Source organism: Cibotium barometz, chromosome 30, assembly GCF_041138505.1.
Source record: "Cibotium barometz isolate CiBa-2024 chromosome 30, ASM4113850v1, whole genome shotgun sequence".
Taxonomy (NCBI): Eukaryota; Viridiplantae; Streptophyta; class Polypodiopsida; order Cyatheales; family Cibotiaceae; genus Cibotium; species Cibotium barometz.
Window position 1 is genome coordinate 50,560,818 of NC_141075.1, and position 26,238 is coordinate 50,587,055.

At 44.6% G+C, this 26,238-nt stretch overlaps 1 long non-coding RNA gene across 1 annotated transcript; it reads right to left on the reverse strand.

The window, feature by feature from the left end:
- Positions 1–13,817: 13,817 nt before the first annotated feature.
- LOC147621603 (uncharacterized) lies at positions 13,818–18,959 on the reverse strand. Its single transcript, XR_015269863.1, has 2 exons — positions 14,976–18,959; positions 13,818–14,875 (listed from the first exon to the last, which is right to left on the reverse strand). It is a non-coding gene; the product is annotated as an uncharacterized LOC147621603 (long non-coding RNA).
- Between the last annotated feature and the right edge of the window lie 7,279 nt (positions 18,960–26,238).

Sequence of the window (26,238 nt, forward strand, 5' to 3'; positions counted from 1 at the left end):
TGTAATTTTGTAGCAAGATCTTTTTTAACCAATCTTTATTTAATTGAAATCTTAATATTTTTGCAAACTGTAATTTTTTTGTCTAGCGGTCTAGTGTGAAAAGGCCACTTTAAATTTTAATTATAAATAGCCAAAGGTGCCTTCTTTCTCATTTTCACATGATAGAAACCAAGCACGAGCTCACACTATCTCTTTGCATTCACATGGCTACCCACTTTGACAACTTCTGTGAGTTCCTCTCCACCACCGCGTAGGCGGGCAAGAGTGAGATCTTTGTCATGTTCTCTCGTGAAGAAGTCGACTTTGAAAAGTCGCTCACCCTTGCATCCCAACATTATGAGACGCAGATTGCATACATGGAGCAATACTTGGCTCCCCACTCCATCTCCTTTCCCCATTGCCCCAATGATCGATGGGTGCCTACTATTGAGCTGCTTGTTTACATTCAACAATATGCCCGCCCCTACATCCAGTGCCTTGAACGCTTCATTTGACATCTGTATCCTTGCAGGAGCTTACTGTACCTTCAATAAGCAGGAGATGAAGAGGTTGGGGAAGGGCAATTTAGGAACTAGGTTACTCTCATGGCTCGCCACTTTTACGTTCCTCATCAGTGCGATGAGGATTCGGATGAGGAGGTAGAGATGCCTGCATTGCAGGTGTGGCAGGGTATTTGAGGGATGACAAGGAAGTGAAGGTAGTAGGAACGAGTGCTAGTGTGGAAGAGCAGCTTGCATCAGAGCACTTTCCAGAGGGTGCACAATCTGCAGAGCTAAACAGCCCACTTTAGTAGAAGATGCGGGGCCATCTTCCCCACACGAGGAGAGCAAGGTGCTGCCAAAGCTTGAGATCAATCTCTTGAGCACCATTGTGGTGGCAGGTGAAGAATACTTATTTCTTCATGACTTTGAAAAGGCTGCTAGCTTGAGAATGGATGAATGCTTGGGCATTATATGCACGCGATGTGAGGTGGACCTTGATACGTCCAACCTCGGTCATTATATAGCTTGAGAATGGATGAATGCTTGGGCATTATATGCACGCGATGTGAGGTGGACCTTGATACGTCCAACCTCGGTCCTCACCTAGATAGTGCTATATTACCCCTTGGAGAATCTATCGCAGAGACGGTTGCTTTGGTCAAGGAAACTGTGGTTGAGACCACAGAGCAAGCCCTAGTTCCAGAGGAGGAATTCACAACCTTACAGGACAAGCTAGGACTGAAAAGGATACCCTTGCTGCTGGAGTGATGGAGGATACCAAAGCACCAAAAAAGGATGAGGCTTAGTCCTCGATTGACCTCTTCGCCCCCACCAGCACTTTGACAAAAGAAGACATTGAGCAAGAGGTAATAATCGACCTTTTACAACCTAGAAATATTTGTAATTATGTATAGGAAAATATTTTGATTTTTTCTTTGATTGCAGAGGGTAGTTGAAATTGACGCATTTGCTGCTGGGAGAGGCGGCGGCGGCAGAGACCAAGCCAAGGTCCATGGACATGATGCTGCGTTGGCGCACTATCTTGGTCAACTTCCTGTGGATAGCATTGCCATTGTCCACAGGGACTACACCCCTCAATCTGTCTTCACTCTCTTCTTTTTGAAAGCCCTCTCTAAGGTGCTCTATGTAGCCTCTATGGTACAGAGTACCAAATATATAGTTCTGATTAAAAAATCCATTGCCTTCGATGTTTAGGGATAAGCTTCTTGCTCGTATAGGTATAGCCAAAAGCATAGGCATAGAGGATCCTCAAGAAATAGCCCAATCACTCCTTGAGCACACTCTGCCCAATAACAAGAGAAGGAAGCTCAATATTGTAAGAAAGCTTTTGTAAAGATGATGTATCACTTCTTATTATGAATACAATACAATTTTTGCAAGCTTATTTTCATCAAGTATATCATTGTTTTCTCTAGTTTGTACCATCAATGTTTTTGTGAATGCATGAGAAATGACCCTGGGAGCCTGTGGGAGCAGTGTCAGAACAGTGCGAATTTTGAGCCTGCACCGCTGCTGTAGAGCCCAAATTCGCACTGTTTTGGCACAGCTTCCCTAGCCCTTCAAGAGCAATTCTGATGCATTGGATGACAAACAATGTAATTTTACACATGATTAAAGCTGTTTTTATCTTATAAACTATTGTTTCTCACAATTAGTGTACTCAACTTCATTATAAATGCATCAGAAATGATCCTGAGTGGCTGAGGGAGCAGTGCCAGAACAGTGTGTATTTTGAGCCTGCACCGCCGCTGTAGAGCCTAAATTCGCACTGTTCTGGCATAGCTTCCCCAGTCCTCCAGGAGCAATTCTGATGCATTGGATGATAAATACTATATTTTTACACATGATTAAAGGTGTTTTTATCTTATAAACTACTGTTTCTCATAATTAGTGTGCTCAACTTCATTATAAATGCATCAGAAATGATCCTGAGTGGCTGGGGAAGCAGTGCTAGAACAGTGCGAATTTTGAGCCTGCACCGCCGCTAAAGAGCCTAAATTCGTACTGTTCTGGCATAGCTTCCCTAGTCCTCTAGGAGCAATTCTAATGCATTGGATGACAAACAATGTAATTTTACACATGATTAAAGCTATTTTTATCTTATAAACTATTGTTTCTCATAATTAGTGTACTCAACTTTATTATAAATGCATCAGAAATGATCTTGAGTGGTTGGAGGAGCAGTGCCAGAACAGTGTGAATTTTGAGCCTGCACCGCCGCTGTAGAGCCTAAATTCGCACTGTTCTGGCATAGCTTCCTCAGTCCTCCAGGAGCGATTCTGATGCATTATATGATAAACACTATATTTTTACACATGATTAAAGGTGTTTTTATCTTATAAACTAATGTTTCTCACAATTAGTGTGCTCAACTTCATTATAAATGCATCAGAAATGATCTTGAGTGGCTGGGGGAGCAGTGCCAGAACAGTGCGAATTTTGAGCCTGCACCGCCGTTGTAGAGCCTAAATTCGCACTATTCTGGCATAGCTTCCCTAGTCCTCCAGGAGCAATTCTGATGCATTGGATGACAAACAATGTAATTTTACACATGATTAAAGCTGTTTTTATCTTATAAACTATTATTTCTCATAATTAGTGTACTCAACTTCATTATAAATCAGAAATGATCCTGAAGGGCTGGGGGAGCAGTGCCAGAACAGTGCGAATTTTGAGCCTGCACCGTCGTTGCAGAGCCTAAATTCGCACTATTCTGGCATAGCTTCCCTAGTTCTCCAGGAGTAATTCTGATGCATTAGATGATAAGCACTATATTTTTACACATGATTAAAGGTGTTTTTATCTTATAAACTACTGTTTGTCACAATTAGTGTGCTCAACTTCATTATAAATGCATCAGAAATGATCCTGAGTGGCTAGGGGAGAAGTGCCGAATTTTGAGCCTACATCGCCATTGCAGAGGCCAAATTCGCACTGTTCTGGCACAGCTTCCTCAGTCCTCCAGAAGCATTTCGAATGCCTTGGGTGATAAACTGGCACATGATAGACACTCCATGTTAAACAAACATAATGACACTCCATGTTAAACAAACATGATGACACCGAGACATTGTAAAAGGAACTTAAAATTTTAATTATTAGAAGGTTACGAATGAAAGTCAGATAGGCTTGTTACAAAGGGGGGTTTGAAACAAAAGAGTTACTTCAAAAAAAAGATTAACATCTAAGATCTCTAGATCGTGTCTCGCTCGCCTCGAATGCGCCGAGCTAGTTGCATGTCAGATATGGTAATTCTCTTTGCATGTATTGCAAGGAGGTTGGTGTCTTCAAAAAGCCTAACAAGGTAAGCCTCGGAGGCTTCTTGCAATGCTTCAAGGGAAATCCCCTACACATGGAACTCTATTCTATATCATTGGAGAATCTCCTTCACTATGCGAGCGAAAGGGGCTCTTCTTATCAGCAACTCAGTGTTCCTCTGATAAAACTTGATTTCTTGTAGAGCCCTATGCCCTTGGCGCATCCTTCTCCTTGGAGCTCTCTGTGTTGTGTTAGTGCATTGGCGAGGTTGGGACTTCCTTGGCTTGAAGAGCTTGACCTTTCTACGCTTGTGCGCACTTGGAGGAACCTCCTCTTGGTCTCTCTCATAGTCTGAATCCTCCTCCTCCTGTTGCTGTGGTACCTGTGTATCAAGTTCCTCCCGGGTAGGTAGGGGACCCTGTCCTGGTAGTAGGGTCTTGCCACCTATGGTGCTGCATAATGTAGGAATGTTTTCACTAACCCAGTCGAACTGCTCATCATCGGCCTCTCTGTCTTGATCTCTGGGGTGGCTGCATTGTGGGGTCTTCTTCATACGCTTGCTCCCACTAGAAGGGCCTGCATGTGTGTGCACTGGTGTTGCTGTGGGGGAGGTGGGTTGGACTCTGGTGATCCCATTGGGAGTGTCCTAGAATCCAAGGGGTCACTCTCTTCCGTGGTGTCGCCAGTATGTGGTCGTTGGGTGCCTTGCATTGTGTTTTGTGGTGAAGGCATGGTAACACGCGCGGTGTTCTTGGTGCGTGCCATATCCATGTACCATATCCATGTACTACTATGCTAGTGTGGTGATATGTTAGTGTCCTTACGTGGGTGTGTCTACGTAGATCTTGAGCTCAAGCTCTCTAAAAAAGTGAAATGAAAATGAAGTGAGAGAAGGAACTATTAATATTTTTTTTAAGGGAAAAAAAAACCTAACTAAACTTATTTTCTTAGCCTTATTACATCTAGATTTATGTTGTGCGTGCACAACTCAACGCCTCCCTTGCTCCTCATTCGTGCACGCCAAGCACCATGCCTATGGGGGAGCATTGGTCTGCAACCATTAAAGCCGAGCATGACTTTTTGCAGCCTTGCGTGCCTCTTGCGCAAGCTTAGACTGTTGGGCCAGCTCCCTAACCAATACCCTTCCAAAGGTTGTGTGATAAAACCAATTGAACATCTCTTGTAGATAGTTTGTACGTGTTCCTCTTGCAGAAGCTCCACCTCCATGTCTTGTATTTTTGAAATAAACCCCTCTTTCTTTATAATGTGATTTCTCCATCCCTAGGGTACTCCACATCGAGAATATGGGTTTGCCAAGCTCCACTTGTAGTCAATCTTCTGCAGTATCCTCACAAGCCAAGCTCTCCTTCACCAACAAATTGCATAAAAGATGATAAATTATGGAAAGGAGGGTTTGCTCTTAATGGAGGGTCAACTGGATAGAGATGCCCATCAACCCAAAGATCTACATTTTTCTCCTTAGCTATCCTACGAGCTTGGACAGATTGTGCATCAGTAGGATGGGTTTTTTTAGAGCTGCCATACTCTTCAGGAATACGAATGTGTAAATCAACCTTTCGTTTTCTAGCTTCACAAGGGACTACACACATAGCTTGCAAAGACTCCATAGCTAAGCAAAGAAAGAAGCTAAAGCAGAGAGATCCTCATAGGGAGAGAGAGAGAGAGAGAGAGAGGGAGTGAGTGAGAGAGACTGTTAAAACTTTGCTGTTGTTGCAGGTTTAACACAAATTCGTTTTTCTAAGTAGAAAATGATATTTTTGATATACAAATATACTAACATGGAGTTTTTCATCAATAAATTACATTTATGAGAAAATTTAAAAAATAATAATTTTTGGGGTCCCCACAATTTCGGGATCTCATGGATGTAGTGGTTCTTGACAGTTAGTTATGTTTATGGGGTTGTGGAGACCTGACAGTTAGTTATGGATATACTCGCTCCTAACAAGCTTCTGACGTGACTGTTGAATTACAAGCTTTTTGGAGGGAAAAATTTATTTTCATTATACATATTGGTTGGGTGGTGTTTTTTTCACCTCAAAATATAAAAAAATAAAAAATAATTTTTTTAAACTTTTTGGGATCCACCTAAATACGAGAATGTTTTGCTGATGTGGAAGGGAGATATGGTGGGAGTTAATGAGAAAGGAGATTTCAAACTGACAAGAAAGATTCAATTTGTAGAGAGTGAAGATAAAAAATTCAAAACGTAAGAGAGAAAGTATGAGTCAAAAAGTAGAGAGAGTATGAGAATATTCCCTTTAAAAAGTGAAACTAGGGGGTATGGCTGATGTGGTAAGACAAAAAATAGGGGTCATCATAGCCTTTGTCTCCCTTAAGCCCAGCTTTTTAAGCTCTAATCCCTTAAAATTAGGAATCCTTAGGAGGCCCTTTTTGGGTCCAAAAAATTCCTAATGCCTGGTGTTCTTTTTTCCTCTTGTCATGAATCATTATTGGCATGCAAAGGCTTTTCTCTTGCCTCTTTTTTGGCCTTAAACTCTTGCTGACCTTTGGCATGGCTTTGTCTTCTGAGAGAGCATTGCGAGTTGGTGAGAGAGTTGTGTGCAAGAAATTAGGTTGAGAGTATGCGCATTTTGATTCCTTGTGCTCTTTTTTGCGATGCTTTTTAATTGTTCCTTCCTTTCTTAGGGCATTGTCATTTTCAACCTCCCACTTCTTGATGTGATTTGACTCCTGATTCATATTATCCCTGCTGTCTTAGCGTAAAGGCATTAAAGTTTGCTTTTCGCCTCCCTGTCTTACCATTGCATGTGGAATTTTAATCTCATTGTGATAGTTGTCCTTCTTGCGGTTACTTATGCCGACATAATGGAAATTCACATTACTGACGTGGATCTGGCTGGTGTACACTTGGTCACTTGCATCTTTACTCGCCTAGCCTTAATTTGTTGTTGCGGAATTGTGTTCTTTTGCGGACTGGCCACCCTTGCAGAATTCTTCCGCAGCTCTGCTGCATTTTGGATTTTATGCATCAATGTCTGTTAGTGAGATCATGCCACAATGGATGCTCTGGACCAAATTCTTATCCTCTGCTTGTTCTTCTTCTGGTGTAACTTCCACCGATTGGCCCATGTATTTTCTCATCCTGAAGTCGTTCACTATTTTGGGAAAAGGCATACCATCCAAGCTTTCTAATGTGAAGGCATTTTGATTAACCGGGTTTTTCATTCATGAATGGTCCTATCCACCAGATTTTAAATTTTAATCCCAACTTGGAGTTGTAGACCAATACAAGGTCTCCTTGCTTAAAAATTATGTGCCTGAGATGCCTGTTAATCCAAGCTTTTTTCCTGCCACACTATCTTCGCCTATATAGAGAGCTAAGTTGTATTTGCCTGTATAGAGAGCTAAGTTGTCTTTCTTCTTCTAAGGCTAGGAGCGCCTATATTTTGTGCTCCTAGAATTCTTCCATTGGTAGCTTTTCTTGGATTTCCACTCTCAAACTGTGCACCACAAATTCCATGGGCACTACTACCCTCCAGCGCATAGACTAGTTTGAATGGTGTTTTCCCCGTTGAGACTTTGTAAGATGTACGGAATGCCCATAGGGTTGCATTTAGCTTGTAGTCCTAATCATCCTTGTTGGCATTTATAATCTTCTTCAAGATTTTGGTCAGAACCTTATTGGTAGATTCCGCCTGGCCATTGCACTGTGGGTAATAGGTTGAGGACTTCTTATGATTGATTAGGTATTTTTCCATCAACCCTTTCATCACCTTGTTCATGAAATGGGTTCCTTGGTCTCTGACTATTTCCACTGGGAATCCATGCCTAGAAATAATGTCCTTGAAGAGGAACTTCACCACCTCTTTTGTAAAATTAAATGATGGTGCACAACTGCTACAGGGTGTGAAGAAGAAGAACCGGACATTTGTGAAGAAGAACAAGAATCCTTGCAAACAAACCAGTCACGCAATGCCATGGGAGGAAAGTAGCCACCCGTCAGAGCTTCTGGATTCAAACACCATCTCTAGAGTGGTCATCGGGACACTCAGAACATGGGACACTCAGAACACTGCTCTGCTTGCTTTAGAACTCCACACACTCTCACTTTGCTTTCACTCTGCTACATAACTCTCTCGCTTTCTCTCTAGTGCAGAGCATGTTTATTAAAACAGAGACACATCACTCTTATTCAACACATTACAAAGAGTAACACACAGACATAATGAATGACTTCCAAAATCATAGTATCATTACAGACGACACAGAGACTACTACTTCCTAGGACTATGACCATGTTGTATTTCTCACTACCGTCTGTAAACTATTAGCTGTGAGCTATTAGTTGCATGCAACCTGCATGCATCCTCTTTGCAGTAGTGATCAACCACTACAACGCATCGGGAGTATAACAACGTTTTTTAGTACTGTTTTCGAAAGGAAAATATCGGTTTTCACGAGACGATATATCGTTTCTCCGCACTATTTTTGCCAAGCAGTGAAATATCGCTACCCCAGGAGCAGCGAAATAACATTGTGTAGCAACATTACCCCAGGAGCAGCGAAATAACATTGTGTAGCAACATTACCCCGCTTTTTTGTTGCTTCTTTTGCTGCTGCTGCGTAGTTTTATCTTTTAAATACAATAAACTTGTACTCTGAGTTTTTTTTAACAGGTTTATGCCTTGTCTATTGCTTCTACCTCTCCTACCCTATCCTCCTTAAGCTCAAGCAAGGTATGTCTATAGTTTTCATTTATCTCCTATGCAAACAAGCTTTCCATGAAAGCTATCTTTTGAGTATTTCGTTTCTCTTTCCTCTCTTTTAAGCTTTTCTTTTCTTCTTTCTCCCTTCTTCTTTTTCCCTAATTAAGAGGTCTCCATTAAAGCTTCATATGGTAAGAGATCTTGATTTTTCTTAATACTTTTTTTTCTTGACTTGGTTTAGTTTTTGTAGCCACCCTCACTACCTGTGGACAGGCACCCAAGCCCATGAACCCCCAAGGTCGGGCCTCCCCAAGTCGGCATCCTCATTGTGTGAACCCCAAGATTGGGCACCCCCAAGATTAGGCATCCCAAAGTTCATTAACCTCAAGGGCACTCACAAGGCCAACCACCGGCCACACAATGGAATCTCCGACGACCCCGTTCCAAGTTTGGCTACTCACTTGACTGACAAAGCGGCGTACACCTACTCGTCCGGTGCCTCTTACCCACTCCAACGGCATCTATCACCTTCTACTTGTGCTTGGTGCCTCTCACCTACTCCAAAGGCATCTATCAGAGTGACTACTTTTAGCACCTGGCTTAGGATAGCCCAGGGGCATGCCCATTGTAGATAGAGAGCCTGTTGTACCAGGGGGGTCCCCAATGCAATACATGGTCTTGTGATGTCCCAACTATTGCCTACTTCTATCTTGTGTTACATGTATGTCACTGAGGTAGCTCTTGTGTAGTGTTCTGTTCTTGAGTGTGTAGTGGACTCGGACAAAGAGGTTGCCATCTCCTAGCCTATACCAATTCCTGAGGGTATACTGCCCTAGAGAGGACCCTAGTGATTTAGTGTGCCTGCACAACGGGCATCCCATTTCTCCTACAAGTACACTAAAAATTTGGCGATCCTACTGGGGACTCTTGTGAGTCAAGAGTTCCCAAGATTTGGAGTCTGTAATAGTTCATCATCTCTGCATGCCCAACACCCGTTCTTGGAGCTCTAGTTCTATCAGTCCCATCAAGAGTCCCCTCTCTGTCAGGTGTCCAAGCCACAAGCGGCCATTCTACTTTGTGCCTCCAAAAGGTGCTCTTGCTCCTCTACCTCTACCCATGGCCACCATGAATCAAGGTCACCCCAGGAACAACCCTCCAGTTTGAGAACCCTTGTGAGTGGTGTTGGGCTAGATTAACATCAATTTCCCATGTTCAAGGGTTCTACCTCTCGGAAGATGGGGATGATCACGTGCAGCGCTTCATCTCTATGTGCAAGAGCCTCGAGTAGGAGGATGCCTACTTGGCTTTATTCCCATCCACTCTAGAAAGCTCCGCTAACAAGTGGTTTAGTCAGTTTGCGAGAGTGGATACCTTCCTTCGCACCTCACTGCCCTGAGGCCAAGGATCACTACACCCTAGACTGCTTGAAGCAATGAGCTGGTGCCTCCATTGACTTCACCTCCCAGGCGCAAGCTGCCACTCAGTTAGTCTCTATGGGAAGTGCTATAGACACCACTTCCTTGGTGCCAGTTCACCCATCCTTCACCTTGGGAGTGTCCTCTCACCCAAACAGCCCACCACCCTTATCTCATGTGGAGCACCTCACCACAGGTGTGGTCACTTGTGCTTAAAAGCGGATCCTTGGAGAACAAGAACCATCAACGGAGCAAGGTGAAGTCCCCTCACACATCTCTCATAATGTGGTAGATCACGCCTTTCTGCAAACTATCAAAGGAGGCTCCACCCATGTACCCTACTAGGCATGCTGATGTGACTCCCCACCCCCCGCACCTTCAACAGCTTCCTTGGCTGACCTCCTCAAGGAGAGCAAGGTGGGGATGTCACTCTACCAACTGCTCCAATTTAGCCCGGCTGCCTTAAATACAATTGGATCTGCTACTGCACCAATTGGAGGAGGAGTCACAGCTTCCAGGTAGTGAGCCACGGATTCGAGCAGTCCTGTAAAAAGCAGCAAATGTCCTGGCTTCACTCACGCATCAGCGCCCTCACACTGATTTCAAGAGCCCTCGTCTCACAGTACAAATCAAGGGTAACCCTCTCTCTGGAGCCATTGTGGATGGCAGATTCAGAGTCAACTTAATGCTGGAGTTCACTCTCAAAGCCACTGGTCTACAGATCACCAGATCAGCCAACTTCCATGTCCGGATGGCTGACCAGCATGAGGTGAAACCTATGGGGATTGTGGAGGGAGTACCAGTCCAAATTCAAGATGTCTTCTTCTCTCTCTGGATTTTGTGGTCATCCGTCTTCCCGAAGAAGTCAAAGGGGCATACTCCTTATTACTGATTAGCCGCCCATGGCTTCAAGGTGCCGGCATGCTACACGAATGGGGTATCGATAGGTTGTGGACCCTTTGTCCCATGGCCAAAAAGAGTTCAAACATGAAGAAAGTCCACACCAAGCCGTGCAGGGTGCAGTGGTCGCACCCACACTAATGGAGGAAGGCATAGTGCCTTACGGGGATGACTCAGAGCTCCTGGACTAGCTCCAGGCTGCAGGGGATCTCTCCTGCTACATGGTGGACATCACGGAGGTTCATGATGCTTCCACCCCTCAGGATCTCACGGTCGGCACTTTGAGGTGATTAGCTTGGGAGAGCCTATCACGGATAGGAGGCATTGCAAGCACTCCACCTCCATCACATCTGAACCACCGGCCACCACCAACAAGGGATCAACCACGATGAAGGCGCATTCAAATCCCCCCATAGCCCTCCATAGCCAAACCCATAGCCAAACCCATAGCCTATCACGGATAGGAGGCATTGCAAGCACTCCACCTCCATCACATCTGAACCACCAGCCCCACCACCAAGGGATCAACCACGATGAAGGCGCATTCAAATCCCCCCATAGCCCCCCATAGCCAAACCCATCTCGGGCCACAAGTCAAGGTCACGACTACCGTGGGGCCCCCACTCCCAACCTGTGCATCCCCGCATCTCGTGCATCCCCACCCCATGCATCCCTGCACTTCCCCACCCGTTCATCTCGTACTTTCGTCCATTCCCCTCGTGCATCCCCACCCATGCATCCCCTCACCCCGTGCATCCCCGCACTTCCGTGCGTACCCATCCTCTCACCGTGGGCCCCCTCATGCATTCCCATCCGTGCATCCCCATGTGGACCCCCTTGCACATCCCGTGCATCCCCATTTTTGGTATCGCCATCCCCTCACCATGGATCCCCTCATGCACCTCATGCATACCCATCCCTCACCATGGACCCCCTCGTGCATCCCCATCCCTCCTCGTGCATCCCCATCCCCTCACCTCACGGACCCCCCTTTTGCATCCCCACACCCCTTTTGCACATCCCGTCACCCCCCCATGCATCCCCAGCTTCACACCCACACCCCCTTGTGTATCCCTAGCCAAACACCTCTTCTCTCTTGCGCATTCCTGCTCACCCCCCTCGTGCACTCATCCCCTCGCCCTCTTGCGCATCCCCGCTGACCCCCCTCGTGGATCTCTAGCCTCACAAACCCCTCTAGCGCATCCCCATAATTGTATGTGGGCCCCCCTCGTCCCCTCACACCCCCTCTCGTGCACCCCCATCCTCGCACCCACGGTGCACCTCCACTCCTTGGGCATCCCCACCATCCAACCCAAAAAGAAAAATCCCTATGTGCACCCCCACACTACCCAGCTACCCCAGGTATACTCACTTCACCCCATATCCCCCTCATCAACACCATCCTTGCGCACCTTCAAAACAAAATTTAAAAATTAAAAAAAAACGAGCACCCTCCACACCACCCCACTCATGCACTCTTCTTGTGCATACCCCCCTCCTCACACCCACCCCCTCCTCACACACCCTCTGCGGACCTCAATCCCCCCGTCCCCCCCTCTCTCTCCTTCCCGCACCCTTCACACCATCGTGCGACCTCCCACCCCCTAGCCTCGTGCATCCCCAGCCTCACCACCCATGACACCTGTCCAACCAACCACATACTACCTTGGGAGTATGACTTGTGCTTCGCTTTTGTGCCCACCTATGGCCACCTCACCAGTCTTTGTGCTTGCTTTTGCGCACCCACAGCCACCTCACCATCCGCTCGCTTTCACGTACTTTACTTTCCATCAAGTGTTTCCATCAAGTGCACCCCTATTTGCGCATCCCTAGCCGACCCGGGCAACCCCACACCTTGATTTTGTGTCCCGCCCCCCTCGCTGTCACCTTGCGAACACCCAACTTGCTCCCCGTGACTTGTGCACCCCACCTCACCTTGTGCATCCCCACGCTAAATTTTGGGGCCACCACACTGCTCCCTTGCCACCTTCCCACTCGCGCACCCCATCATCCATGCCTTCCCCTTGCGCACCCTGTTTTGCGCCCCTTCCTTTGCCCACTTCAACCACATTTCCAACTCGTTGCACACGCCAGGCCACCCTGCTTGCGCACCCCCAACGTTCCAAAATAATCACGCACCCCCTTGATTCACCTCACGCAACCCCACGCTTTCCCGTTGTACACCCTGCTGCTGTCCCCTTCCCCCCCGCGGGCACCCAATGCAATCACCCTTCCTTCGCCCAATTCCAACTCGCTTGCGAACTCCCAACCCCTCCTCTCGCACACCTGACACCCCAAACTTGTCAACCCCCAGCGCCCCTCTCTCGTGCACCCCCCGGCCGCCCCTCTCTCGTGCATCCCATCCTCACACCCCTTTACGAACCATTAAAAAAAACCACAATTACCCGCCTCCATGCTTCGGTGGTTCAGTGTTGCTGCTATTGTGCGGCCATCGAAGCCTTCATTCTATTCTGCTCCTTACTACCTCCTTGCCTCTGTACAACCACGCATCCACTCTAATGCTCGCCTACCGCCTCCGTCGCCATTATGCTTGCCCTTGTCACTGCCACCTAATTCGAACTGCCACCCACCACCTAGTGGCCCACGGCAGCACACACCGTTGCTCTCGGCTCTCGTTCAACTTCTCCCAACAGTCATAGCTGCTAGTAATCACCTTCTCTTCAAAAATTTGAGTTATTGTCGTGCACCTACTCCAACTATGATTCATTCTCTCTTTCTCATGGTGAACTCTATTTTTTCTCCTTCTATAGCATGGATAATTTTCTTACCCCAAAATACTTAAATTCTTGTTGTGAATCTGCTATCCCTCTCTCTTTCTCTCTCTCAAATTATGTGGTGAATCTCTCTCTCTCTCTCTCTCTCTCTCTCTCTCTCTCTCTCCAACTCGTGGTAAATTCTCCCTCTTTCTTTCTTTAAATCTTTTGGTGTATTTTCCTCCCTCTCTCTTTCCCTTTTTACCTTGTGATGGATAATTCTTTTCTATTCTCTCTTTATCTTGCGGTGGATGTTTCTCTTCCCTTTTCTCTCTCCTTATTCATCCTATGGTGGATAGTTTTGTCTCTCACTCTCTCTCTCGGTGAACTCTTTCTTCCTTGCTTTATGTCTTGCAGTGGAAATCTCTCTAACTCCTATAGTGCACCTCAACATCTGCCTCTTTGCTTTTGTGTTCACCGGACGGTGAACGGATTAATCAGTGGGGGACCTGTAGCCACCCTCACTACCTATGGACAGGCACCCAAGCCCGTGAACCCCCAAGATCAGGCATCCCCAAGTCGGCATCCTCACTGTGTGAACCCCAAGATCATGCATCCCCAAGCTGGCGGGTTGTAACCACTAGAATAGCCATTGCCAAGATTAAGAAGACAAAGCTTAAAAATGTGGTTCACTACAGCAAAATGAGGGTTTAGCAGGTGAATAACGGAGATGTCGGGCCTATGTCGCTGCTATTTTCCCTACAATGGGTTCACTGCTCAACACCGAAAATATTGCATAATAAAGAAAATTTGGGGCAGACTGGGGAGTCTGCACAGGACTCCCCAATCTGCCCTAGCTCTTTTCTATCTAATGTAGACACAGTAAAACTAAAACAACTTCACATCATCATGGACAAGTGTAATGTAAAACTTGACAAATACAAAAAACTAAAAGACAATCGCAATTCATGGTTTTAGGAATGTAAAAATTCAATTACAATACTAAGCGGAATTACATAAGTATATGATTCCAAAAAACTCATATATAAGATAAAGAGTAATGAAAATCTATGGAGCTAGGGGCTATCTAGATCTCATGCTGTGCGATTATTATTGTTCCTTTGCAAGTCCACCCCCTTCGCTTCTCACGTTTCCATTTGCTATCGGCATGGACATTTGCACCACCGTTTCTAGTTTCATGATCCTAAAACAAAATACGTTTGGCAAAAACAAAGAGGTTTAGGGTTTAAGAATGTACTTACTTGCCATGCTTGCCAAGCATGTCCTCCAGTAATAACAACATATCCTTGCACCCTATCAAATAGAGCTTGCAAACCCCGTTGTAATGCAAAATCATATTCATCTTGCGTAGGAGGACGGTCCACTGCTTCAAGCTATAGACATACAAACAAATGAACATTTTAGAAAGTTGTTATTTAAGATAACCTTCTTAATTAAAAGATAAGATACAATTTGAGGCTAATATATACTTACAAATTTCGTTGGGATATCGACTCCTCCTTCATGTGTAACATCGCGTCTCAAGTTATTTGCCATCTATCCAAGAAAAAACATAAATACTTAACACTCATGCATATAGCCTTATGCATATAGCCTTATGCATATGGCCTTATGCATATAGCCTTTGCATATGGCTAATGCATATGGCATAATGCATAAAGCTACTGACATGGGTAGGTAGCTATCGGCATGCATTGGAAACTACCGGCATGCATAGGTAGCTACCGGCATGCGTAGGAAGCTATCAGCATCATGCGTGGGTAGCTACTGGCATGCGTTTGAAGCTACCAGCATGCGTAGGAAGCTACCGGCATGCGTTGGAAGCTACCAGCATACGTAGGAAGCTACTAGCATGCGTAGATAGCTACCAGCATAATACATAAAGCTATTGGCATGCGTAGGTAGCTATTGGCATGCGAGGTAGCTACCGGCATACGTTGGAAGCTACCGGCATACGTTGGAAGCTACCGGCATGGCTAATGCATAAGGTTAATGCATATGGCATAATGCATAAAGCTACCGGCATGCGTAGGAAGCTATCGACATAATGCATAAAGCTACCGGCATGCGTGGGTAAGTACTGGCATGCGTAAGAAGCTACCGGCATGCATTGGTTTTGCTATCGGCATGCCTAGGAAGGTACCAGTGTGCATAAGTAGCTACCGGCATGCATAGAGCATGGAAAAATAAACAAACCCTAAACTTACAAACCCTATAACATGTAAAAGCATAAGAGAAGAAACATACAAGAAAGATATATCTTACCTTGTGAGGCTTACAACATCAAACCAAAATAAGGAAAAAAATATATTAATAATAAACCCTAATCATAAAATCCCTAAAACTTACAAACCCTCTAAACATGTAAAAGCATGAAAGAAGAAACATACAAGAAAGAGATCTCTTGTCACTTGTATGTGTTGAAAACCTACAAAATTATTGCAGATGGGAATGCTCGTCGTGTAGGCACACTAAATTACTAGGGTCCTCTCTAGGATAGTATACCCTCAGGAATTGGCGCAGGTTAGGGAGATGGTGACCTCTCTGTTCCACTCCACTACACTCACACAGACTCAAGAATGGAACACTACACAAGAGCTACCTTAGTGACATACATGCAACACAAGATAGAAGTAGGCAATAGTTGGGACATCACAAGACCATGTATTGCATTGGGGATCCCCTCTCAGTACAATAGGCTCTCTATATACAATGGGCATGCACCTGGGCTATCCTAAGCCAGGTGCTAAAAGTAGTCACTAATAGATGCCTTTGGAGTAGGTGAGAAGGCACCAAGCACAAGTAGGTGATAGATGCTGTTAGAGTGGGTGAGAGGCATCGACGAGTAGGTGGACACTGCTTCGTTGTCGGTCAATTGGGTAGCCAAACTTGGAAGTGGGATCACTGGATGTACGAAGTGTAGAAGGGGGTGGATACTCACAAGCATTGGATGCCTAAGCTCATGGCAACCATGTCCATATATAGTACTATGGGCAGTGTGGTAGACGCATATACAATGAGGGCAGTTACACTGTATAGACACGGTCTGCCCGCGTATCAAGAACATGGCCCACTGACCACCACCCACTAATGATGGACCTGGTATCCCCATACCTAGCTAATGCTCATACCCCCCTGACCATATTCTAACCATCATCAATGGTCACAATAATGACCCCATCGGTGTCTAAGCCGGGGTTCCCACTAAAGACATGCACCATGGCTACTTCTCATAATGGGGGCCGAACAAATGTGCATTATACATCAAAGGGAGATACATGTTGAGAGGCAGGCATTAAGTGTATACTAACACGATTTGGGAACTGAAGCAAACGAGGTAAGTAATACATAAGCCCTTTTCTTGTCTTTATGTCCTCTTTTATTATTTTATACTTATCTTAGTCATGTATGCATGTATGTAAGATGATGAAGAACATGATTATCCTGACTATGCACAACAAAAGGAAAAGTAAGTGAAGATAAAGATGAGCTAGAGGATTCTGGTGAGAATGATGATTAGTCATTCCTTTTACTTTATGATTTATTTTGTATATGGCCATATGGAAAAAGGCCTTACCATTGTCCTTGTGTATAAATCTTTCAATATACGAATGAATAAAAACCATTTTGTGTTCACTTCTTTCTTTTGTGTTTTTAAGTTTTACTATGTTACTATCTCTATATTAAAAAAAAATCTAAGGCAGACTAGGGAGTCCTGTGATAACTCCCCAGTTTGCACCATCTTTTTTTTTAACAAATTTTTGTTCGTTGCTAAGAGTAGCAATAATAGTAGCGAAATTTCACTTCCCAACAAGAAGTGAAATTCCACTGCCCCGTAGTGAAATTTTGCTTCTATGTCTTAGCAACAATTCTGTTGCACAACAAAATTTCGCTACTATGCCTAGCAACGATCTCGTTCCATAGCATTTGTAGCAGCAAAATAGCCTCGATATTTCCTAAGACTTGTGGTTATAAAAACAGTGCTATTTTCACTACTATACCATCATTATGTTATAGTGAAGGATGACCCTACACTAAATGATCTCTATGATGTTCAATGCAAAAGGCTACTAGCTTCCTTCTAAAAAGCCCATCATATTGAAAGCCTAACTTCACAATCAAAAGCCCACTCTGACAAGGCCTCTTCTCCATCAAAAGCTCACTTGACGAGGCCTCTACTCCCATTCCATCTTCTCCATCAAAGGTGTCCTTAAGATGTCTCTCCAACCATGTCAACACCAACAACAATTATCGAATCTTACTCTAAAAAGAATAATTCTAAAAAACCATCTCAACCATAATACACCCTTTTTCCAAGAGTATATCCTCTATAACAACTAGAATTAGTAATCACACAAGAGATAGACACCAATAGTATCCCATAATAAAGCCTCTACTTTGAGAGTCCCCCACTCAGATAATTCTCACAAAAGGAGAAAAATGTTTCTATCACCAAATTTTCATCATCAGTAGCCCTTTTTGGAAATATCCCTAAGTTATCTCGCTTAACCAGAGGTCATTGCTATAGAATTGACAAAGGTAATTCCATTGAAGTGACCTTGACATTGGTGTCCCCTCTATAAAGACCCAAGCCTCATCATTGATGTTACTACCGAAACCCTCAAAAAACCAAGTGTATGCTACATCACAAAATAATGAAAAGAAGGGTACCAAACCCTTAGCCCCACCAAAGAAGGTATATCTACCATGAATATGAAGGTTGTTTCTATCATATATTTGTCATCATCAATAGCCACTTTTGGAAATACCCTATCTCATCTCACTCATAAGACAACAGTAAAGGTCATTCTACCAGACAAGGTTAGTTTCATTGAAGTGACCTTGACATTAACATCCCCTCTATAAAGACTCAAGACTTACTTGCCCACTAGCATAAAATAAATGCAAATTTGTATACACCATAGCCTTCCTATCGGCATCCTTCAAGGTATCTCGCTAGATGGGGGGGGGGTCATGGTGGTCCATGGTAGATGACCCACCATTTCCTAGATTTCCTTGAAACGTGCAAACACAATAGGTTTGTGATTGTCATCACCATTAAGTCATACTCTAATTGATAGGGCCAAGACCTTGCCAAAAACAAGCCTCCTCAACAACACCTCATCTTCACATAATAATCCCACATTTCTCTCCTGAGAGGGTGAAGCATTTTTTCATAGCCTTGCAAGTAGACCTAATTATTTCCAACCTGTCTCTTTTTAAAAAAAATTATTTATAAAGAGAATCACTTGTAAAGTTTCCTTACCCATTTTGATTAGCCTTTTCGTTTTCCAACCAGCCTTCTCCATTCCTTTTTGAGGAACAATGATAATTGAACATTAATGCAAATCTCTAGCAACACAACACACTACTTCTCTATTCTCCCCACAAAATAGTCTTACATGATCATAAGGGCATGATCTTCTTGAGGAATAACAACGTCATTTCCCCCCACCACTTGTGCAACTTTGGAGGAATTTCAAGTGCATTTGGTTTTTCAAATGTCATTAATAAGGACACATTTAAGTATGAATGATGGTGTAACGAGGAGGCAGGATAGTTATGAATGGGAGTGGGGGTCTTCATGCGTGCGGACTAGCAGAAATGATTTGTGGCTCGCCCCATTCTGCGGTTTAGAGTAGCTAGAGAGGAAAACAAGCCGAGAGCTCCCTCACATTTCTTTATCTCCTCACATTCCTTCCTGTCACATTCCCTCTTCCAAGCAAAGCATAGGCATCCTTCTAGTTGGTTCTCACCACCTTCCTCCCCTCAACACACAAACCAGAGTAGGATGAAGATGACTCCTTGAAAGTCTCTGGCCAAGACTAGAGAAGATGACACTAGAGCTGGGAAGAATCCCCCTCAGAAGTCCGTGATTGAGAGGAGAACCAAGCATTTGTGATAACAAAACCACCGCCTTCCCTGCAACACACATCCTGCAGTAGGATGAAGAGACGGCTCCTCGTAAGTCTATGGCCAAGACTAGAGAAGATCAAACTTTAGCTGGGAACACTCTGTTACCATATTATAGTAGTGATGTGTGTGAACACACTTAGGACCGCCGGGGCACTTTTTCCCTCACTAGGAGGTTTTTTCCCCCGTGCATTGTATATACGCCCATTATCTTCTAGGGCTTGTTATCTTTCATTTTTGGCACTCATAATACACTACTGTGTTGTGCTCAAGCTTCCTCATCTTCTTGAAGTTGTGTGTGCATTCCTGCAACCCTAATTCCAACAATTGGTATCAGAGCAGGCTTCCTCCTCCCGGGCAGCATCACCGGCACCTGCCGCTTCATCTCCTCCGATTGCGACGAGGTTTCACGAGCGTCTGCAGGTTAGTATATGCCGTGGGAGAGCCCGTAGGGCTTGGTCGTTTCAGAATTTTGATCTGAAGTCATTTCGCCCTCCGTTTTTGCATTCCAAGTACTGCGCAGGCAAAATCGTCCTACTGTGCAGATTTTCTGTCAAGATTAAAATCTGCAGCACAGGTGCCCATTCGTCTGTTTTGGGCTGTGCTACATAGCACAGGTCGATTTTATACAGGTTTACCTCTTATAGACAGCATTTACATCTAGTAGTACAGTCATTGGCCATGGCTGACAACAATGATGTATTCCGCATGTTGGCTGCTGAGGATAAGTTGGATGGCACCAACTATCCATTGTGGGCATATATGATGCGACATGTATTGGTAGCAAAGGGGTTATGGAACATTGTGCAGGGTATTGATGCACGTCCTATTGTGGCTGGGAATGCTGCAAACACATCAGAAACAGGTACTGTTGATGATGGTGCAGGCACAAGTGCTGTAGCAGCTGTTCGAGAACCACCACTTTCAGCAGAGCAGATTCGTTGGGATGGTAGAGATGCGCAGGCTCATGCCTTGATTGCGCTGTCTGTCAAACGTACCATTATCCCACATATTCGCTCCTGCAGGACTTCTAAGGATGCTTGGGATGTACTTGCCACATTGTATCAGGCAAGAAATGAGGCTCGTGTTGCTTATCTCCGAAAACAGTTGGAGAGTGAGCATATGAACGAAGGTGATTCTATGGATAGCTTTTTGACAAAGATCAAGGATTTCAAAGAGCAGCTAATTTCTGCAGATGAAATCCTGTCAGACAGTTCACTTGTGCAGACTGTTTTGAATGGTCTACCAGATTCTTATCAGGGTTTTGCTTCCACTCTTCGCTTGATGATGAAAGGCAATCCCAATGCCTTATCATTTGAGGAGTTAGTTTCTGTTTTGCTGCAAGAAGACCAGTCAAGGCAAAACAGGAATATTATGCGTGTCGCAGATCAAGCTTTCGTTGCTAGTCAGAGAAGCGGGAAAGGTAAAGCTGGCTTTTCTTCTAGTAAGCAGAAATCTGCAAATGCTGCGCAACCAAAGAAGGAAGACAAAGATGAGAAGAAGGGTGACAAACAGAAGACATTTTGCAAGTACTGTAAGGGAAATGATCATGTCATCAAAGCGTGTCCTAAGCTGGCTGCGAAAGAGGCTAAGAAGAAAGAGGCTGGTATGGCTGTTGCAGATGCCTCTCCTTCTAACAATGAATCTGCTAATGTTGTGCTAGATACAGAATGGGCATTCAATGCGCAGTGCAGTTATGACCCATCTTTGCATGACACATGTATGTCTACAGTAGATTCAGATGTATGGTACTTTGACAGTGGTGCCACTAAGCATATCACCTCGCAGCGCAGTTTATTCACTTTCCTTGAGTCTGCTCCCACAGGGAATACTGTCACTTGTGCCAATAACTCCTCTTATCCCGTTGAAGGAGTTGGACAGATTGTGCTGAATGTTGCAAATGGCAACACCTTTACACTTTTTGATGCATTGTATGTGCCAGGGATCAAAAAGAATCTGCTGTCAGTCTCCGCATTTGCCAAAACAGGTTTGGTTGTAAAATTTGTGGATGACAGATGTACTGTTCATGATCTCTCTTGTGGTGACATCATTGTAGCATCTGGTTCACTATGTCGAGGGCTGTATAAGCTCAATATGGATGGCAAATGTGTAGAGGATTCAGCATGTGCTATTATGGATACGCAGGCTATTTCAAATGCAAAACTGTGGCATGCACGTTTTGGTCATCTGAATTTTGCAAGTTTGCTGCGCCTGCAGAAATCTGAAATGGTGTCTTCTTTGCCTAAGCTTGAGGCACCTGTCAAGCATGTTTGTGAGGGCTGCATATTGGGTAAAATGCAGCGTGCTTCCTTTCCCAAAGATGGATCAGTGAGAGCTGAACGCAGATTGCAGCTTGTTCACAGTGATGTTTGTGGTCCCATGCAAACTCCATCATTTGGAAACTACCTTTACTTCGTGACTTTCATTGATGATTTTACCAGGCATGCATGGGTATATCCTTTGAAGGCAAAGTCCGAAGTGTTTTTGTGCTTCAAACAGTTTTTGGTTATGGCTGAAAATGTGTCAGAAAGTAAGATGGGCACCCTCCGTTCAGATCGAGGGGGGGAGTATATGTCTTCAGAATTTAATGCATTTCTGGCTGAGCGTGGGATAAAACACCAATGTACAGTGCCGTATACACCACAGCAAAATGGTGTGGCTGAGAGAAAAAACAGGTCTCTCATGGAAATGGCAAGATGTATGGTTAAGAGTCAAAGTCTACCACATGGTTTTTGGCTTGAGGCTGTCATGTGTGCCACTTATGTACTAAACAGGTGTCCCACCAAAGCATTACAGGTTGTCACTCCATATGAGGCTTGGCATAGCCGCAAGCCATCTGTTGGCCATTTGCGTGTTTTTGGTTGCCTGGCATATGCATTAGTACCTGTGCAACATCGCAGAAAATTGGATGACAAAGCTGTCAAATGTATTTTTGTTGGATATAGTGCTGAGAGCAAAGGCTATCGTTTGTATCATCCACAGACAAAGCGCATTTTGGTTAGCCGTGATGTTGTATTTGTGGAAGATGCAGTTCAGCCCTTGGTTTCATGTACTAAGGAGACAGATATCAGCTCACGTGATGTCTATGATACATTGTTGCCTCTTTTCAGTGGTGCACAGTCAAGTGCAATACCTCATGAGGCAGTTTTTCAGCCTATGCAGGTTTTAAATGATGGCACAGATCAGCCTATATCTGATGCAGATGTGCATGATGCACTTGAGGATGAGAGACAAGAGATTGAGGGCTCTAGGAACATGCCTAGATGGCTGGTGCAGACTTTGCGTGACAGCAAGTTGGATGCCCCTTTGTCTAGTCGCACTCGTTCTGGCTCTCATGGTGCCTCTTATGCGTCAGATTGTTATGCATTGGCTGTTTCTAGTATGTGCGATGAAAGTGAGCCTGTTTCATTTGATGAGGCACAAAGTTCAGAAAATTGGATGGCTGCTATGCAAGCAGAATACGATGCTATTATGAAGAATAGTACATGGTCTTTATGTGACTTGCCCCCTGGCAAGAAGGCCATTGGCACTAAGTGGGTATACAAATTGAAGCGTAAGCCTGATGGCACAGTGGATCGCCATAAGGCTAGGCTTGTTGCAAAAGGTTATGCTCAAGAGAAGGGCATTGATTTTGATGAGACTTTTGCTCCCACATGTCGTATGACCACTGTTCGTAGCATCTGTGCATTAGCAGCTCATAATGGTTGGAATGTACATCAGCTGGACATAAAGACTGCGTTCTTAAATGGAGATTTGCATGAGGAGGTGTATGTATCGCAGCCTCGTGGTTTTGTTCAAAGAGGGCAGGAAAACAAAGTGTGCAGGTTAAAAAAGGCTTTATATGGTTTAAAGCAAGCTCCACGAGCTTGGTATGAAAAAATACATGCATATTTGACTGCACATGGGTTTCAGAATAGTCCAACAGAAAGCACTTTGTATGTTAAACGTGTGGATGGTGTACATCTAATCATTGCTCTCTATGCCGATGACACGCTGCTCACAGGACCAAATGAGAGTCATATTGCTGATTTTAAGGCTGATTTGAATGCCTCTTTTGAGATGTCAGATTTGGGGCATTTGCATCATTATTTGGGGATACAATTTAAGCAGTGTGATGGAGGTATTGCTTTGTGTCAGACAAAGTATATTGAAACATTGTTGCGGAGATTTGGCCTTGAAGACTGCAAGCCTATTGCTACTCCAATGGAGACAGGTTTGAAGTTGAGTCTTCATGATGCTGGAGATCACTTTGCTGTCACACTCTATCAGACAGCTGTTGGTTGCCTCATTTATGTATGCATTACGAGGCCAGACATTCAGTTTGCAGTCTCACAGGTGAGCAGATTTATGCATAGCCCAGGCATTAAGCATTGGCAGGCAGTGAAGCGTATCTTTCGCTATTTGAGTGGTACTCGGCATCTTGGGTTGTTTTATCCCAAGGGGGGATCATTGCCGCCAGATTTACATGTTTTTTCAGATTCTGACTGGGCTGGTTGTTATGACACACGCGTGTCCACGAGTGGTTTTTGCTTCATGCTTGGAAGCTCATGCATATCATGGTTGAGCAAGAAGCAGCCTACTGTGGCCACTTCTAGTTGTGAAGCTGAGTACAGGGCAGCTTTCACAGCTACGGTTGAGTGTGTGTGGCTCAGACGCCTTATGGCTGATTTGGGTGTTGGGCAGCCATCTGCCACCACCATCTTCACTGACAGTCAGAGCGCATTGGCAGTTGCGCGGAACCCAGTGTTCCATGCTCGTACGAAGCACATTGAGGTGCACTACCATTATGTCAGGGAGAGACTCTCTGCAGGAGAGATCAGTTTGGCTTATGTGCCAACACAGGATAACCTTGCAGACCTTTTCACAAAGGCTCTGCCTCGTGAGAAGTTCGAAGCTTTTCGCAAAGCTTTGGGCTTACTCCCTTTTGTGGATTCGTCCACATAGCTGGACACTTCCCTATACATGAGTGCTAGCTCTTGTTCACCGCATCACTCCAGGAGGGATTTGTTACCATATTATAGTAGTGATGTGTGTGAACACACTTAGGACCGCCGGGGCACTTTTTCCCTCACTAGGAGGTTTTTTCCCCCGTGCATTGTATATACGCCCATTATCTTCTAGGGCTTGTTATCTTTCATTTTTGGCACTCATAATACACTACTGTGTTGTGCTCAAGCTTCCTCATCTTCTTGAAGTTGTGTGTGCATTCCTGCAACCCTAATTCCAACACACTCCCCCTCAAAAGTATGTGGAAGGAGAACCAAGTGCATCTTTGGAAACAAAACCACTACCTCCCATAGCAAAATCTTCCATCAAAGGTGAGCACCCTTTAAGCTTTTGGTTCTCAGTGCCCTCAGCCTACTATATGGATTAAGATGTTCACTAAAGTGGTAGATTGCATTTGTCTTGCCAAGTCATGTTGGTGATTATGCATACCCAAAGTTAACAAAGTTTTGTAATTCGGCGGAGGAGCTCCATGTAGAGTACGGGCTTAGTCTTGAGGGCAAGCTGCCCAAGGATCTGATCGATGAATGACCTCCCTGAAGAAAAGTGGTTTTGTCAGTTTTCAGGACTCGCTACCAAAAGAAGATGAAGATATACGTTAACATGGTCAGGTCACAACTAGTTAATGTCAAATCCCATTGATTTCTCCATGATTCACTCCCAGAATATCTCCACCTTTTGCCTGATTCTCTCCACCTCTTCTCTTTTCCCTGAATATCTCCACACTCCTACATTCTCTCATGCTACCCTTTATTCTCTCCCAGTAGATTCTTCTCACCTTTTTATAGGTTCTTTCACAATTACATCTCCTCTTTTACAGCCTCTAACCAAGGGCTTGTTCCCGCACACACCCTATTTACTTGTATATTTTCAACACCTCCCCTCAAGTGAATAATCCTAGCACACCTAGACCCTATACCAAGTTTGCCTCCCCTTACTTGATAGTCCGCGACTAGTGTCTACTCCTCCCCTCAAGTTATCTTAGCACACCTGGACCCTATATCAAGTTTCTCTCTTACTTGATAGCCTGCGACCAGTGCCTCGAGTCCCTAAAGTCATAGTCCTTGACACTCTCTCTCTCTATGTGTCTAAGGCTTACTATAGTTGCCCGCGACCTTGACTAAAGTGCTCACACATACATCTACCACGTGGCCTACATCATCGGTGGCTCAGAGGTGGTTTTACTTTATTGGGGAAGGTTACATTGGGTTGTGGGGTCTCTCTCTCTCTCTCTCTCTGAGATTTTCACATGGCTCCTCACTCTTTGGAGCCTCACATCTTCTCTTCTCTTCAGTCTTCTTGTCGTGGCAGCTTCTCTCCACGCGTCCGTCTCTTCTTTCAGTCTTCTTGGGGCAGCTTCTCTTCTCGTGGCAGCTTCTCTTCTCATGTCCATGTCTTCCTTTAGATCTTCTTGGTGTGGATCCTCTTCTTGGAAAGAGATATTCTTCTTCTTTCATGGCTGGGCCCATGAGCTTGTCCGTCAGGTTATTTTGCTCCATGTGAGCAACATGTTTCAATGTTTTGCTGACAGTTCCTTTGGGCTTTTTATGTTTATTTTGTATCATTATGCAATGCAAACCCAAATTTATGCGGGAGGTCTTACCTCTTGCCTTAATCTGGACAAGAGCAGTGTCTGTTCCCATTTTTACACTGATGCAATGTGCCCAATACATAATGCGTATAGCATTCATTCTCATGCACATTCCAAACGCAACTCTGGCTGTGAATAATCTTGAATTTGAGTGAGATTTATAGGCATTAACCAAGGGTTAAATGCAAAATGATGATTATCACAATTTTATCAGCATAATTTTACCAG